This window comes from Xenia sp. Carnegie-2017, unplaced genomic scaffold (genome assembly GCF_021976095.1).
Source record: "Xenia sp. Carnegie-2017 unplaced genomic scaffold, XeniaSp_v1 HiC_scaffold_127, whole genome shotgun sequence".
Classification (NCBI taxonomy): Eukaryota; Metazoa; Cnidaria; class Anthozoa; order Malacalcyonacea; family Xeniidae; genus Xenia; species Xenia sp. Carnegie-2017.
In genome coordinates this window covers 1-16,635 of record NW_025813433.1, presented here as the reverse complement: position 1 = coordinate 16,635, position 16,635 = coordinate 1, and the positions used below count along the sequence as shown (strand labels likewise).

At 37.1% G+C, this 16,635-nt stretch overlaps 2 long non-coding RNA genes across 2 annotated transcripts; both read right to left on the bottom strand.

The window, feature by feature from the left end:
* Positions 1-7,359: 7,359 nt before the first annotated feature.
* LOC124446924 lies at positions 7,360-8,274 on the bottom strand. The gene is made up of 3 exons (XR_006948557.1): positions 8,258-8,274; positions 8,045-8,119; positions 7,360-7,547 (listed from the first exon to the last, which is right to left on the bottom strand). It is a non-coding gene; the product is annotated as an uncharacterized LOC124446924 (long non-coding RNA).
* A 2,695-nt stretch (positions 8,275-10,969) lies between these two features.
* Positions 10,970-11,502, bottom strand: LOC124446931. Its single transcript, XR_006948558.1, has 3 exons — positions 11,443-11,502; positions 11,084-11,146; positions 10,970-11,015 (listed from the first exon to the last, which is right to left on the bottom strand). It is a non-coding gene; the product is annotated as an uncharacterized LOC124446931 (long non-coding RNA).
* Between the last annotated feature and the right edge of the window lie 5,133 nt (positions 11,503-16,635).

Here is a 16,635-nt window from a genome sequence, read left to right as displayed (position 1 = left end):
TAAATTCACACTGTGAATTCGGCTGGTCAATATCTCTCTCAAATTGGATTAAGCACCAAGGATCAGTCTCATGTTGCCCAAGCATGTCTTGTTAGAAAATATCTATGCCACTGAAGGACTGACGAGTCTATTATGAAAAACTGGACATAGTCTATCAACATGAAAAGGAGTAGAACATGTTCTCTAATTTTTGTGCTGACAATGTTGATTATAATACATCTTTTATCACGCTTTTATATGAATAGTATCAATGTCATCTTGTTTTTATATGATTTTCCAGGTTCAAGAACGCAGTATTTGTATCAAAGGTCTGGAATGTCTGCTTATTCTTAAATGTATGGTAGAATGGAGCAGGATCTTTACTTTAAACCTGGTTCTCAGGAGGCCGAGCAATTTTGGTGATTTTAACATCTTTATGAACTGAAGAAACTCGCATGTAGCGAATATAAACTTAAATATTGCTATGTACATTTCGAACTTATCGCTTTATGATCCATTGTACTTCTCTTTGAGACACTGAATTTTGTCTCCATCAAGATTCCATCTTTCTATACTCTGTATCCCCTATTTTATCGAAGGTACTCCATTATTTTCTTATACACACGTTAATGTTCTTAATCATAACTAGTTGTTCGACAATTGTAGTTAACCCTCTCAGGATCTAAGTTATCCCTTGGTTATCTTTTTCCCTTGCTGTCGCTGTGGATCAAGGCTAAATCTTAATGTTTATAGTTACTGATTATTGACTCATGCTACCCTCAATGTTCTAGTCTATTCTCAATAATCTATAATTACCTTCGGATAATCTAAGCTATCTGTTAATGATCTGCTAACCTCTCAATGATCCATGCAATCCCTTTATTGATCTTCTTCAAATCAATGGTTATTCCTCAATACTTCTGTTTAATCTCTTCCATAAATTTCTATTTATCTGGTTGATCTACCATTCAATTTCTAAAAAGGAAGCACCAAGGAGAAGAAAAACAGGGGGAGCACGGTGATTTATAATCCTAAATGGGGTAGCCTACTGGTTCTCGAATGCGCCACCGACATGCTGAAGAATTTGACTCTTAAACAGAAGAGGAGAGACGAGAAAAGGGAATTTAATTGTAAGTTTAATCAACAATTTGCTTATCTTTTGTAATTTTATCCCGAATTGCAATATTTACTTTAAGATTTTAACAAGAATCCATCAAAGGTATGGAACTGTTTCAATCAAAGGCCCTTCGTGAGACAGCAACCAAAGTCGCTCAATTCTACATGGAATGACAAGGCAAGACGACCATTGGCAAGCCGCGAATCTATGAAACAATTGTTTTTTTTTTTCATTTAACATCAACAATAATTTAGGACAGGTTTTGACGATTTTCGGTTGACAATGTTGATTATAATACATCTTTTACAGATTTTTGCGCGAAAAGTTCATCGTCGTATGTTGTATTCTATGGAAATGGATAGACATGGAAACGCCAAAAACAAAGAAGACGTGAGATATTCAGACGGATCGTCACTGCGACACGACAATCGAAGACAATGTTCAAGGTACGGGGTGAGTCTGGAGATGGGACCCGTGGTGTATAAGGTTGAATTAACAGCGTGAATTGTGATGTCAACTCATATGGACAGCCAAGTACGGGGGCGTAGATCAAACATGATGACATTCATCTTAACCTGTTAAAGAAGTGATTTAGATTCGGTACGAATGTTTGCGATGACGAAGAGTAAATCTGTTTGATAATCTAATATATTAACTGAGCAGTGAATGATTTGACCGAATTTTCTATTGAGATAATCCACCAAGGCTAAACCGGCTCTTTACAACCGCCCAGTCCCCATTGTTAACCATTTTGTTTTGTGTGTTTATAGGTTGCATCCGCTCTTTCTTTGCCGCGTTCAGCTTCAATCTACAAGACAACGACGATTCTGTTGCTTTTGATGGTCTTGATATTAACCTACGCAAGATTCCCTGGTATATTCAGCATGCCTGTAAGCGAATAAACATACATAATGTGTTCTTTGATATTTGCATGAAATAACGACATGGTCTGTCCCCACACCACCGATAATTTTCCTGATATAAATATGTATTCAAAAAATATGTTGAATGTTGAATTGTTGAAATTTATGAATATATTTACGTAGCACATACACGTCATGTCTTTTGAAAATATATGTTCAAAGGTTTAGATTATACTCATATGTATACAATAAAAACAGATGTTTGTTTACCTTTGAATTAATTGTCTGTTTGTGTACATATATGGATATATCAGAATGCATGTGAATGTGAAATAATCTTTTCTTAAAAGTTTTCAATGATTAGTTATAATGATGCTAGTATATGAACAGATTCTGTACCATTAAGTTCATTTTTCGATACTCCTAATAACTCTTTTCATTACTTGTAGTTGGAAAGAAATGCCGTGCTCAATCCAGGTTCACTTTTATCAATATGACCAGTGGCACGCATATTCATGAAAATGAAACGAAGAACATGGAGACGATCAAGACACTTCTTACCATCGCCCAAACGGATGGTAATTACATCGGGAAGTCTTGGCTCGAGGTAGAGAGAATCATCTTGCTATATATTATGGTTGGTGTCTACGATGGAAAATATGATCGATTGTTTTTCATCAAAGGAAAAAGTCTAGGTCTTGTCTGTAGTCTTATCTTCACGATATTGCTACAGCTTTACCTTTCATTTTTCCAAGTGCTTTGTTGACCGTATTTCATACCTTCATCAGAGAATCGTATCACAAATGTACATCTGTAATAAATATACATTCGGAAAATGAAGTTTTTCTCAAGATATTTTTATTTGAAGATATTTTCACGCGTGTATTTCGCTTAGCCCGTCTCATTGAACACTGTTTCGTTGCTCAATGCCTCGTTCCGCTGGCAGCTATTTTACGTTTCTAAAGTTTCACGTTTTAAAACACTTCCCAACTTGAATTGGCTCAACCTTATCGGTACTGGTGTGAAAACGCGATACCTTCCACACGGCGTCCAGCGGTGCATTCACCACCCAACATATTCATAATCTGCGTTTTGAGTTTTGTCTGATCACTGCAGCGCTGGTTTGTCTTTATGTTCACGATAATTTTCACGAACGGCATTTAGTTCCCGGCTGCGCCCCTGCCGCCCTTTGCCAATCTTGCCGTACCGCCGTTGCCGCGCCGCAGCCAGCTACGCGTACATGTGTCGCTGAATATCTTGGATATATGGGGTATTTGCGGGAAATGTTTGTCGATAAGTTGTAGGAAGTCATGGGCGATGGAGTTTTACGTTTTGCTTATGGTGTTTAAACCGCGACGTTACGTTTCTGTTGTACGTGGTGTTTACATTGATGTTTGATGGATTAAAGCAGTTGGCGCGGTGTAGTTGTTTCGAGCTTGGCCAAATTGCGGCATTTTCGAAGGTGTCTTTGTCAGATGAGGTGTTAATTCGGTTGTTGATGGATGTGGGTAATTGGCGTAATACTGATGGTGGGTGGTTAAGATCTGTGAATGAAGAGGGGCTTCGTCGTTGGGTTTTCTATAAGGTTTGTAGGTGTCGCTATAAGGTCAAATGTTACGTCAAGGAAGTTTGTGTGTTCATGGTTTGTCATCGCTGTGATTTTAGTCCAAGCTCGTCAAATGAAAGGAGGGTTTTCTTTCTTTGAGTCTCCACTTCTGCATTTATGACTGCAAGGCCATCGTCACGGTATAAGCCGACGTTGCTTCCACCGCTGCTGAAGTTGGTAGAGTAAGAATAGCCCTACAAGCTCGCAAACTTCTGCTCCATCATAGCTGCCCATGGTTACATCAAACGTGTTGGTAGCGTTGCGTTTGGACCATGATTTGTTTTGGTGAAAAGAAGTAGATCGTCCAGGTTACTAGAGGTCTGAATGCTTTGATCGCTTTCACTGTAATAAAGTAAATGGTTTGAACCCGGGAGTATCGTTACGTTTGTAAACGAGATCGTCCAGGTTACTAGAGGTCTGAACGCTGATCGCTTTTCACCAAAAGTAATGGTTTGAACTCCGAGTATCGTTATTGTTGTAATGATTGTCCAGCGGTATATCTCGAGAAGGACTGTTTTGCTGTTGACTGACGTTTCGACAACCTTAGCGGTAGTTATTTCTTACACTGTGAAGATGACTACCGCTAAGGCTGTCAAAACGTCAGTCAACATCAACAAACAACAGTCCTTCACAGGACTCATTGAACCTGGACGATCTACATCCACAAACATTTAACGATACCCCTGGTTCTAACCATTTAATTTATTAGCTTGTGAGCTGTAGATCGATGTTACATCTGAATAAAGACGAAAGTTCAACTGCAATATTACAAGTATATTACATACTACGACAGCAACTTCTCATTACTTTAGTCGTCCAAGTCAAATAGTGGTGAAAAAGGTTTTCAAACTGTCAATGAAAAATGACGAGGTTGCAAAAGTGGTAAGAGCCCAAGATTGTGTTACCTAATGACCTAGAACCCAATCCACTAGATATCTGACTCCGCCGAAATTGTATAGTAATGAGTGAAAGTGAGGCAAGCCGCCATCTTGAGAGGTGGCAAACTGACGATATTTACGACTAAAATCTGCTTTTCCTGTGTTGATATACAGTTGCAACGTTAATAGTCTAGGTTTCATTCTTAAAATGTTTGATAGGATGAGTTTTTTAAACTTTCTTTTAACTTATTTTTCATTTTGAGTTTTGCTTTTGCCGCTTTCAAGATGGCGTCCTTGCTCTCATTCCATGAAATACATGGAACGCTACCTGAAGAATATTTAGTTAATTTTACACCCAGACACGTGTGTAGTATTTCGAGATTCTGAAAATTAATAGACTACACACGCGTGTCTGGGTGTAAAATTTGGCTTCAAAAAATTATGACACTTTTCTATTACAGGTAGCGTTTCATGTATTTTAGTTCAATGGCCTCACCTCACCTTGACACACGTTATTTAGACATCCAGAAGATTGGGTTCTAAATCATTGACATTACCTAAGAACTCCTTTCCATCCTTTGGTAAATGAAGACACTTCAACTTTCTCGTATGATTGAAGTACACCGACAAAGCGTTGGATAAATCCTGCAACAATTCTCTATCGTCGTCTTTAACATTCTTGATGTTTCCACAAACCGTCTTAATGGGCCACGGAGGTTTCGTGGAAGTCGGGTGAGATAGTTCTCCATGGCGAGGAAAAGATAGGATAGCGCCAACTTGTCGCGAAGTTGATAGATTTCTTTTGATTCATTCAACGTTTCGCATAGGGAAAACGTTTTCGAAATAAATTTCAAGCCTTCTTCATTTCTGACTGAGTCTGTCAAGAATATCCCAAGAACGACGTATAACTTCCACACATTCGTGGCCTCCCTCTCTTTCAAAGGCCTTAGTCACCAAAAAGTACTGTGTCCCACAGTCTGCAGAGTACTGGAAGATTGGGGCCGAGGATGCAACTGCACCTGCAACTACACTTGGATATTTCATCCTCATCCAGGCAGCATACTGACCTCCTAATGATGCGCCGAAAGCAATAACTGGACTATAGCGAGCACCGCTCACATTTGACTTGATATTGTCTATGAGCTTGGAGTAATGCAAGAACCTGCGATGAGGTCAAATATCCGGTGTATTGAGAACCCGAGAGGGAGTTTACTCCATGGCATACTACTCCCTTGATAGCGTTGCTCGGCGAATACTAGCATTGCGTTAAACTCGCGCAGTCTCCCACAGGAAACCCATTGTTTTTGCGAAGTGTTCAATATTTGCCTCGTTTCCACAGTAAAAGAATATGACGTTCCCCGGCTTCCAGTGAGACGTACTGATAAGATAGCGTTGTTTGAATGTGGCATTGCTTAAGAATGTGAAATGATCCACGTTTTGTCGAACCATTTCGTTTCGTAGACGCACGAAGGACAGTTGAATATTCCACGTTTTAGTGTGTCACTAGATGTCATATCTGAATGAAAATAAGGGAAAACAGGCCAGTGAAACGCTCTCACCATATGAAGGATCGACTGCAACAGTACATATATGTTTCCAAAGAGTACCTTCTCATGTTAGACAGTTTAGTTCAAGTTAGTGATAACTGTTTTTAAGGGAAGTTTTTCTGTTCGAGAAAACATGACCTGAAACAACGGGTACCAGTCGGTCTGTCCTTAAAATGCATAAAAACCTTACGTGGTTTTTACACTATCCAATGAATGTGGTTTAAAAAGCCATGTTTCAAAATTTTAATGTAATATTTACCAATCGTACTGTCCGTCAAAGTTGCAAAAATAGACCATTTTAAGCGCTCAGTTTTACCGCTAAAGGACTGGGCCTGTGCGGTTGGGTGACGTCATGTAAGTAACACGGGTCTGAACATTATAGTAATTTAACAGGCTATTTTCTTTACTATTGTCACATCATGCCAAATGCCGATGTATTCGTAAGGCGATATACCAAGTTGCAAGGACAGACACCGGTAAAACACTGTCCTCCATCTCTATATCATAATTCGCATTTTCTGATGAATCTGAAGATGATGTTTCCGACCAAGATGAGGACATTTTGAAAAAAAAACGACGCAATAATCGAAATATCGGCAACAACATTGATTATTTTAAAAGCAAATAATTTGTTTTGAATAAAGCCCACGCGACTGTATTCCTTACATGACGTCACAACATGTACTGGATACCAGACCCCATTGGGAAATAAATGTAGGGAAATCTGGACTTTAAACCGTAATTGCGAAGAAAGCTTTGATCTCAATTCATTTGTTTTTTAAATTTACAGTTTTAAAGAACTGTAAACTCTTTCAAACTATACTAAAATCCTGCAAGGTTAATGCGCACTTTAAAATTTTACTCAACTCAGACGAATGGAAGCTTCCCAGCATTGTCAGTGTCAGGTAGTGAAATACTTTATCCAGGCCTGGCACATTAGCTAAAAGCCCCATTGAAAGAAAATCTATTTAAGTATATAAAAACGAGACGCCTTCTTATCGCATTAGTGTAGAAGTCTAATAAAGTCACACTGGCAGTCGAAAACCCCGCTCAATTGTCATTGCTATATGCGTTGAAATGGTGGCGCATTCGTCAGTTGAAATTCAATATTGCTTTGAAGGTGTTTAAAATGTCGCACTAAAAGCTGAAATATATTTTACGTATACGACAAACTCTCATGTGAGATGGTATTTTGAATGCTGGTGTACAACTCCACGATCACACCGAATAAATGATTTGCAAGAGCTTTGTTTTATATTTGAATGAACTTCAACTCAAAGATGAAGATACTGTTCCTAAATATAAGTTCATCGAGTTTTTCAACTCTACTTCAATCTCTTTATACAATACACATAACGGAGGAAAATATTTTCAGCTATAAAACAAAATCACGCTAACTTTTATCGTTTGTATTTACTTAACTTCTAGCATTACTTCATTTGGCGTCGGATCATCACATCCAAACACTTCATTGGCATTATTCGTATCTTCAGAATCTGAAAAAGCGTTCAGCACAGCATGTGCGCCATTTCTAAGCCCTTCGTGATAATTGTTCAGCTGAAAAACAAAACAAAAACCTTCCACAAAATCAATGTTCAATAAGTCATTTAAGATACAATCAATGTTTACTGTTTGCTTACTGTTTGTTTACTGTTTGCATGTTTACTGTTTGTCTACTGTTTGTTTACTGTTTACTGTTTGTTTACTGTTTACATGTTTACTGTTTTTCAGGCTTACGCAAACATAGGTGACTTTTGGGAAAACTCGAGAGCAGATCGGTACAGTTCTCAAAAACGTCCACGACATTTACATAAGCCAGTGTAAACACGAAAAACATCTTTGATTTCTTTTATAAAATTATAATGATGCGAAAAAGATAAATTTAAAACAATCTAATTTTTCTCTAACATGTATTCAAATAATTGATTTGAAAATTCTCTTTGACTGATTGATTGATTTGATTGGTTGAGCTCGATCTGTTTTGCCCAGGCTAATATGAGCACGGCTATAGACCAATTTTATAAATTTATTTCATGATATTATAATATATTTACTGAGGTTATCATCTGCTCGTAGACCTCTTTCACTAAATTCTTTTTCATGCCGTAGTCTTCCTCCATTGCTTTTATCTTTAAACACAAAACAAGTTGTACGTTGAAAACAGCGGTGAATTTAAATAGTAAGTAAGCAATCCTATTGACTTAGAGGAAATTGAACCCACAGTTGAATGTGATATATAGAAAATGAGCGAGTTGTAACTTTCCCACCTTCGCTAACACTTCTTTGTAATTCTTCATCTGTCGAAGATTGTTCTTGAAGCTGTTTTCCTTTTTTCTGCAACATCTCAACATCCCTACGACGATCAAAACATGTCCAAAACATGTCCAAAACACATGTCCATCCGATACATGTCAAAACACGTCCAATACATGTCAAAACATGTCCAATACATGTCCAATACATGTCATAAACATGTCCAATACATGTCAAAACACGTGGAACGAACGAAACTAAAAATTCCGTTCGTAAATTATTTACAAAAAATTCTTATTCCATTTTTCTTCTTCATGCCATGTTTTGTTGTTGAGATAGACACAAGACAAAAAGAAAGTGCCTTCCCGACAAAATTGTTATAAATTCTTAATAAAATGAATTCCAGATAAATCAGCAGAGCACTAATCAGACTTTAAGTAATTTACCAACGGCCATGTGACCAATAAGATCACCTGTGCTTTATGAAAGGGGGACTTTCTTCTTGTATGACAATCAAATAATTTATCTTTTGTTTTAAAAAGTGTCGGTGAGATATAAATTTCACCAGAAAAGGAACTCAATTAAATACCGCAAACGAAAAAAGAAAAATCTTTGAAGAAACTACATAAAACGTTTTAAATGTTCTTTGATATTGAAAACATTACGTGTGCAAACAGTAAAAATTGACGTCGAAAGGCAACAAATACGACCACGAATTCGTACTTTTTGTTCACTTCAAGCTCGTCCCTTTTCGCAGCCAGTTTCTTTTCATAAACTCGCTCCATGCGATCTTTTTTTCCTATCATCATCGTCAACTGACGTTTGGCGTTCTGAAAATGGAAGAAGGCGGAGAAAACGATTTTAGATTACTTCATATACACGAGACAAACATCTACAATTAAATTTACGATGTATTGACCTTTTGTTCAAAATTAATATGCAAGTTGTTCATTGTTGATGGCTGCCTCATCCAGTATTTCTTGGTATTTTTCTGTCGATTTCTAAATTGACAGTTTGTATATTAAATAAACTGATCATAACACATTGAAGCACTGAGCCTATGTATATTTACTGCACCCTAGCTATACTACTGTGCCCTAGCTAAATCTCCCGGCCCAAGCTATATTTACTAGGCCCTCGCTAAGTCTGTTGGGCCATGTGCAGCCATCTATGTTCTACCGGACTCTAGCTACATCTACTGGATCCTATCTATATCTACTGGATCCTATCTTTAACAACTGGATCCTATCTATATCTACTAGATTCTAGCTATATCTACTGGATCCTAACTATATCTACTGGATCCTATTTATATCTACTGGACCCTATCCACATCTATTGATCCTATCCACATCTCCTGGATCCTATCTATATCTACTGGATCCCATCTACATCTACCAGAACATATCTATTGTACTGGATCCTATCTATATCTACTGGATCCTATCTACATCTACTGATCCTATCTTATATCTACTGGACCCTATCCACATCTAATGGATTCTAACTATATCTACCAGGTCATATTTATATCTACTGGAGATTATCTATATCTAACTAGACGCTAGCCTGTATGAATATTGCAAAAATAAGTTTTGAAGACACGAAACTTACCGTTTTCCTTAGTGAATTCATCTTGCACTGATGAGATAACCCGATCAGCTGTGCAAGAATTCTAAAAATCGCCGAGAAACTTCACACAATGATGTAGGACGAGAAAGAAAGGTGTTAAGAAAGCAGCCAACTATACATTTGACGTCAAATCATCCCGTTTGAAATATTTCAAGAGATGACAAGAAACAAGTTTGCAGTGTGCAGTCTGTGCCAGAAAACAATGGGAAAACACAGACAAAACAAGCCTTAGGTTTATGGCATCTAGTCATCATATTCATAATTGAGTTTACAAACAAATTTTTTCTTTGAAAAAAAAAATAAGGAAAAGCGAGCCTAGGTTTTCTTCCGAACAACCGAAAACAACGGTTTCTAGACAAAAGCAATAACGGAGAACTAGGCGAATCAAAGTGATGGCTCTTTTAAAGGAATTATTCTGGTGATTTCATATCCAGTGGCCAAGCGAGTTGATAATTGAGGGGGTTATTTTCATTTATTCATCTTCTGTTGCATTAAGATCCTTTGAAATCCATTGCTTTCGCAAACTATAACACGCATATGAATTTTGTCTCCCCTGCATTATTAAAGTAAATGGTTTGAACCCGAGTATCGTTTCATGTTTGTAAATGTAGATCGTCCAGGTTAGTATAGTCCTGAGAAGAACTGTTTTGTTGTTGTTGATGACGTTTCGACAACCTTAGCGGTAGTCATCTTCAGAGTCAAAAAATGACTCTATACACATACTACTCTGGACGATCGACATTTACAACCATGCATTGTTGATGCTAAATGCAGCTGTTAATAACACGCAAAAAATGGCAGTTATGGATGGTGCGACAATACGAAGCGGACTGAATACACAAAATGAAGAAGGTTATCAAAAATCCTACATCTTCAACAACGTTGAGATTCTTCCAAATTTTTTCTCGTGAAGTATTCTGACTTTTCTCTTCGATGACCAATTTGTAAGTCTCGATGGCGGTGCTCATCCGATCGAGTTCCTGAAACGGAACAGAACCGAAGGACGTTTTAAAAAAGGATGAAATCATCATGAAAAACCAAAAATTTCTTTACCCAAGAAACTTTCGGGAGATGTTACGATTTTCGCCTTTAACTCTCCGATTCTTCAACGTTGTTTGCGATCAGCACCTTCAACTCGGCCTGAGAACACGATAGTGAATGATTATAAAAGGCGGAAGACTGGGAACGAGGTTCAAACATTCCCAAACCTGACTCGATGTCTGCTCGGCAATTTCCGTTTTCAATTGCTGTGTGTATTTCACGTCTGATGCCTAAACAAGATGAAACAGAACAAATGAAAACGATTAACCCCAGAAGCAGGGTATAGTGAATATACATTAGAGCCACTCCATTAAAATTTTTTGTGCCAGGCATATCTCTTTACGCACGTAATTACCATAGTGGCAACCGTTCAATTTTGACCAATGGGAACGATGAAATGGCTAACGACAGCCAGTAATCTAATTAAATATACAGCAGTCAGTTGCACGGCGAAGTGGACCTACTGTATATCCCCTATACTTAGCGAAAAGCCAACTGTTGTGGATTACGTAGTGCGCATGCGCACCTGTTTTATGTTCAAGTCATTCACTTCTTTCTTGAGATCTTCTACAATCGGTTGAACCTGTGTATTACATCAAGCAAAAACATGAAACTATGTCGCATGAAATTTTGAAGTTCAATTTAATGATGCAGTCTTAAAACCGGTATCTAAATCATTCATGACGAGGGTCTTTGTGCGTTTTTCATTTGTTTGAAATTCGAAAAGTTGGTGATTACTAATTTATTAATAATGAATGGTTGTCTGAAAGAACTAATATAAAAGATCGATAGAATTCTTAATGAAAGAAGGACAATTAGAGCATATCGCTCGGTTGAATATTACGCAACTCGTTATAAATTTTTTCATGCTAAATCAGGCAAGTAGAATGCTTAGTTGGAAACTTTTATAGTTATGGACCAATAAAATTCTGTTTATATTTACGTTTTTCGTTTATAGATACATTTACGTTTTTCGTTTATAGATATGTTTACGTTTTTGGTTTATAGATATGTTTACGTTTTTCGTTTATAGATATATTTACGTTTTTCGTTTATGTTTACGTTTTTCGTTTATAGATGTTTTCGTTTCAGATATGTTTACGCTTTCGTTTATAGATATGTTTACGTTTTTCGATTTATATATACAGTTCGTTTATAGATATATTTACGTTTTTCGTTTATAGATATATTTACGTTTTGGTTTTTACAGATATATTTATATTTTTTTGTTTATAGATATATTTATTGTTTTTCAATTATAGATATATTTACGCTTTTAAATTTACTGTTAATAAATACGATTTGCGTGTGTTTATAAATGATTGTATTTACATCAAAAACTTTATATTGACTTTGTTTCTTTTAAAATTTGTTTGGTGAACCTGCTGTATCTTCGTCAACGCTGCGAGCCGCTCTATGGAATGACAATGAATAGAACAAAAGATACATTGGTTTTATTGGTAAGTTTAGCATATCTGGAAGCAATTATGTCATAAATTGACGATGCTCTACTTGATTTTGCAATTTTTCCCTTAAGTTCCTTGTTTCTTTCCTGAAGAAGCCTTTTTGTTCCGCTACCGATTCCTGTAGCGAAAAGACATGAATATATCTCACAAAAACGAGAAAAAAATGTTTTTTGTGGGTTAAATCCATTAAGACCGCCCAGCTTAAATTGCAGCCTTCTAAAAAGATTGTTGAAGCAATTAAATCAAGTGAATCCTGACTTTGTGCAACAAGCCCTAGGATAATATACAGCAAAGACCAGCCACAGGACCATAAGCAACCAAGAGATAAGACAGTAACGAGTCCAAGATAAACCCGATTTTCAAATCAAGCCATTCAATTTTGTTGTACTGTTATTGTACCTTCTTTTCGGTCACTGATCGAAATGTTGATTCTGAGTTCTTTGAACTTCTCGTAGTTTACTACAGCACTAAATAAAAAGCATCTAAGAGTACATAGCACATTCAGCAAATTGAGCACATACAGCCTGAGTTTGACATTTAGGAAACAAGAGATGTTTACAGTGTTTGCACAGGCTTATGCACACAAAGTCAGGAGCAGATGAGCGCAAGCCCTAAAGCCTGTTTTCCACTAGCCACGTATCGTAACGCATCGTAGCAAAACGTTATGGCGCATGCGCGCTTGTGCCTATTGACCATCAAATTCACAAGCACGCATGCGACATGTTATGCTTTGGTACGATACGTGGCTAGTGGAAAACAGGCTTTAGACAGAAGGCTGTTTTCCACTAGCCACGAATCGTAACGTCATCAGTAACAAAAACACGGCGCATGCGCGCTTGTGCCTATTGACCATCGAATTCATAAGCACGCATACGCCATGTTACGTTTTGCTACGAGACGTGGCTAGTTGAGAACAGGCTTAACAATCTCACAACTGCCTACATGGTTCATATAAATCATTGCAAACATGAATGATTCCATGCATTTTATTGATTTACTTTTACAAATAGGAATGATGTTATAATGTCATACCTTATGATGTTCAAAGTATTGGTTCTGTATAAACAGAGAAATTTGATGAGGTAATGTTATGTCAAGCATTTTACATATTTCAATAGTTGTTCATGATCTCACTTACTTGGATCTGTAAGATCATTTTCAAAAAATCTTTCACCAAACATGAATGGAGGAATCTTTGTCTGAAATTAAACAAAAGTTTTCTTTAGAGCCAATGTTGAAAGTCGGATAACTTTTGAAATCTTTAACTGACTTGAACTTGCTATCTGAAATAGCACATTCATTTTGCATGACATTTCGTTATATTGCTATACTTACACAATCAATGTAGTATATAAACGATGCTCCTTCCTTCAAAATATCTGGATAAGGAAGCATACTGACCAGCTTGAAAGGTGGCTAAAGTTAATATAGATGACTGATGAATGACATATACACCTGGGCAAATATTGGCAGTTGTTGCTCATAGGTAAAATTCACATTGAAGGCAGCAGGAGCCGACTATCCAGTAGGCTGAGGGACTTAAGCTCAAAGGTCCGGCTTACAAAAGGCCTGGGTGTATCTGGACACAATTAGATTTGAACATTTTTGCTTTTAGGGCTAGGGCTAGCTAAATGCGCTTAATTTTGCCTTAATTTTGAAATGTTAAATGCTCAGAACTCGCGGAAGTATTAACTTTGCTTTCCTTGACCATGTCAATCTTTTTTAAATTTTTTAAACCTTTTTCTCATTTTTACCTTATGGGTTTACACTAATAGGAAATGCCAAGCAAAGGAAAACTGAACTTAGTGGGAGGAATAGATGTTACACTGTTACTTAAAAGCCCTTACCTTCATCTTAGCCTAAAGGCCTATTAGTAGTCTGCCTGTAGAAGGCAGTCATTTGCGACGTAGAATATAATTTGTCTTGTTTTAGGTTAAACCAAACGAATACAAATAACTTTTCTAAACATATATAAACTGTGTTTGTACCTGCATCATTTGTTCCCTTGATATGCCAAGAGATGTTGTAGCAAGGTCTAGCATAATTTCTTAACAAACTGTGACTACAAAAACAACGGTTATGCTTTAGGTGGCAAAGGCAGAACAAATTTAAAACCTTCGGTCTTCCTTGCTTACAAAATTATAAAATAATCCTAAAAAGTTAGCCTTAAGTAGCTGATCGTATTTTAATACCTTTGACCGACAAGGAACTTACTGTGGGTCTTCTGAGCTCCTCTCTTCGCACACATTTAGGTCAAACATTTGACGTAAACTGAAATTGCCTCTTCGTATGAAAGAAGAATAGATGACATTTTGAATTGCGCGCTTTTTGAAAGGGAATTCAAAGTCGCTGTCACGTGACGTATACGTCATAGTATTAAGAAAGTTTGTAGATTCAACTTAATAATATGTTTCATAGCACGTTGTTGTTGTTTTTCCATTAAACAAGAAGTTTATAAGTTATTACAACAGAAGAAAGATATCTAGAAAATTTTGCCAAACACACCGAACATTCATCAACAGAGATTCCATTCCATTGTTACCAGTCCACCAAATTAACAAACGGTTAAATACAACATGGCCGCAAATGTCGAAAAATATTCCATCAAGCGCCATTGTAATCGAACGCCCATATACATATTTCATATATTTGCCACCAGAAATAGTGGCAAACATATTTCAATTGTTACCAGCAAAAAGTTTAGTGGCTGCTGGGTTGGTCTGTAGTCGATGGAGTGAACTTGCGGAGAAAGAATTGACGCGGAGAACGGCGTTTGTTAGTCGGATGTTTAAAGACAGTCAGGAGTTAAGACTAAATGTATGTTAACGATGACTGTTGGGCCTCCGCAAACTTGTCTACACTTCCTCAGTCCTTACCAGTATTGATCGTTTTAGAGAGTAATGATAGAATAGAAATTATAGTTTTTCTCTTGGGAGTTCTAGACCAACATTCGCTAATAGAATATATACTAAGGCCAAGGGTAGTGAGATGTCTGTTTACCAGGAAACTGAAATATTGAGGTGGCGGCTGGTTTCGCCAATGTAGCGAGAATTACATCCCGACAAGAGAATTTGTAAACCCCATTGGATTTTAAGAGGAAAGGGATGGGGTCTTCGAAGCGGAAGAAGTTTTGATTTTAAAAGAAGAGAATACTAGTTTTATGGCTAAGTTTGTGCAGTAACGTCTGGCCAAGTTATGTAGTTTTCGTTTTGTGATTTGTGAGTAGTGGCCATTGTAAGGTAACTTGAAGTAATGGGTTTGGTTTTTAAGTTTTGACCCAGGAGTATCACCAGTACATGTTTGTAGATTATGATCATTCACAGTTGTGTCTTTAGGTTTTTTATTTACTCCTACCATCCAATTTGTTCAGTAATCATCCAACACAAAAACAACATATTAAAAAAATAAACAAAGATAATGCACAAAAATTTACATGGCAGGTCTAAAACATACGAGATGGCAATGCTGCAAATTGTACAAGTTATTGTTGACATTGCTTAAACTGTTTTCTTTAGTTAGCATACCACACTTTCTAAGATAAGTCTGTGTCTCAGTGTTGAGGTGATGTTTGTAATACATCAGCCCTGTCCCACTTGATTTCTTCATGACGTAACGTTATAAATGATTTATGTGTGACACGTATGTTGTATGGTCGTAGCTACGTGAGATTGCCGCAGACGTACCTTGTTATAACTCTGCAAGGTATCGTTTGTTGTTTTCGTGAGATTCTTCTTTGTTTGGTTTGTGTTCAGTGCTTCGTTGTGTAGAGGATTCGATGAATTGCATGTGAGTTGAGCAGTGAGCACGTTTTCTTATCGTTCTTATCGTGCTGGCTTTGTGTGATGTAGGGTTGTAAGATGATTGCTGTAATGCACTACGGTTTGTTGTTAGTAATTGTCATGTTTTACCAAAAACTCAAGAAAAGCGACTTCGTAAAAGTCACAACACAAAATCACAACTCATACTAGTCTCCTCTTAGACGTGACGTCACTATTCACCAGGATTATACTTGAACTGGCACTGGATTACACAAAAACCTAATCGATTCTAACAATCCTGAGGATAAACTTCTATTAGCATGTGGAAGCACTAATAAACCTACAGACAGGCTGCAACTTTCGTTGACTCATTTTGTGTTTTGCATAAAATGTGATTGGGTTTCGCTAAATTTGTCACCCTCTGTTTGTTTTGAATTTAGTGAATGGTAAGTGTAGGGAATTGTTTGCCTTATTGTTGTCGTATTTTTTCCCAGG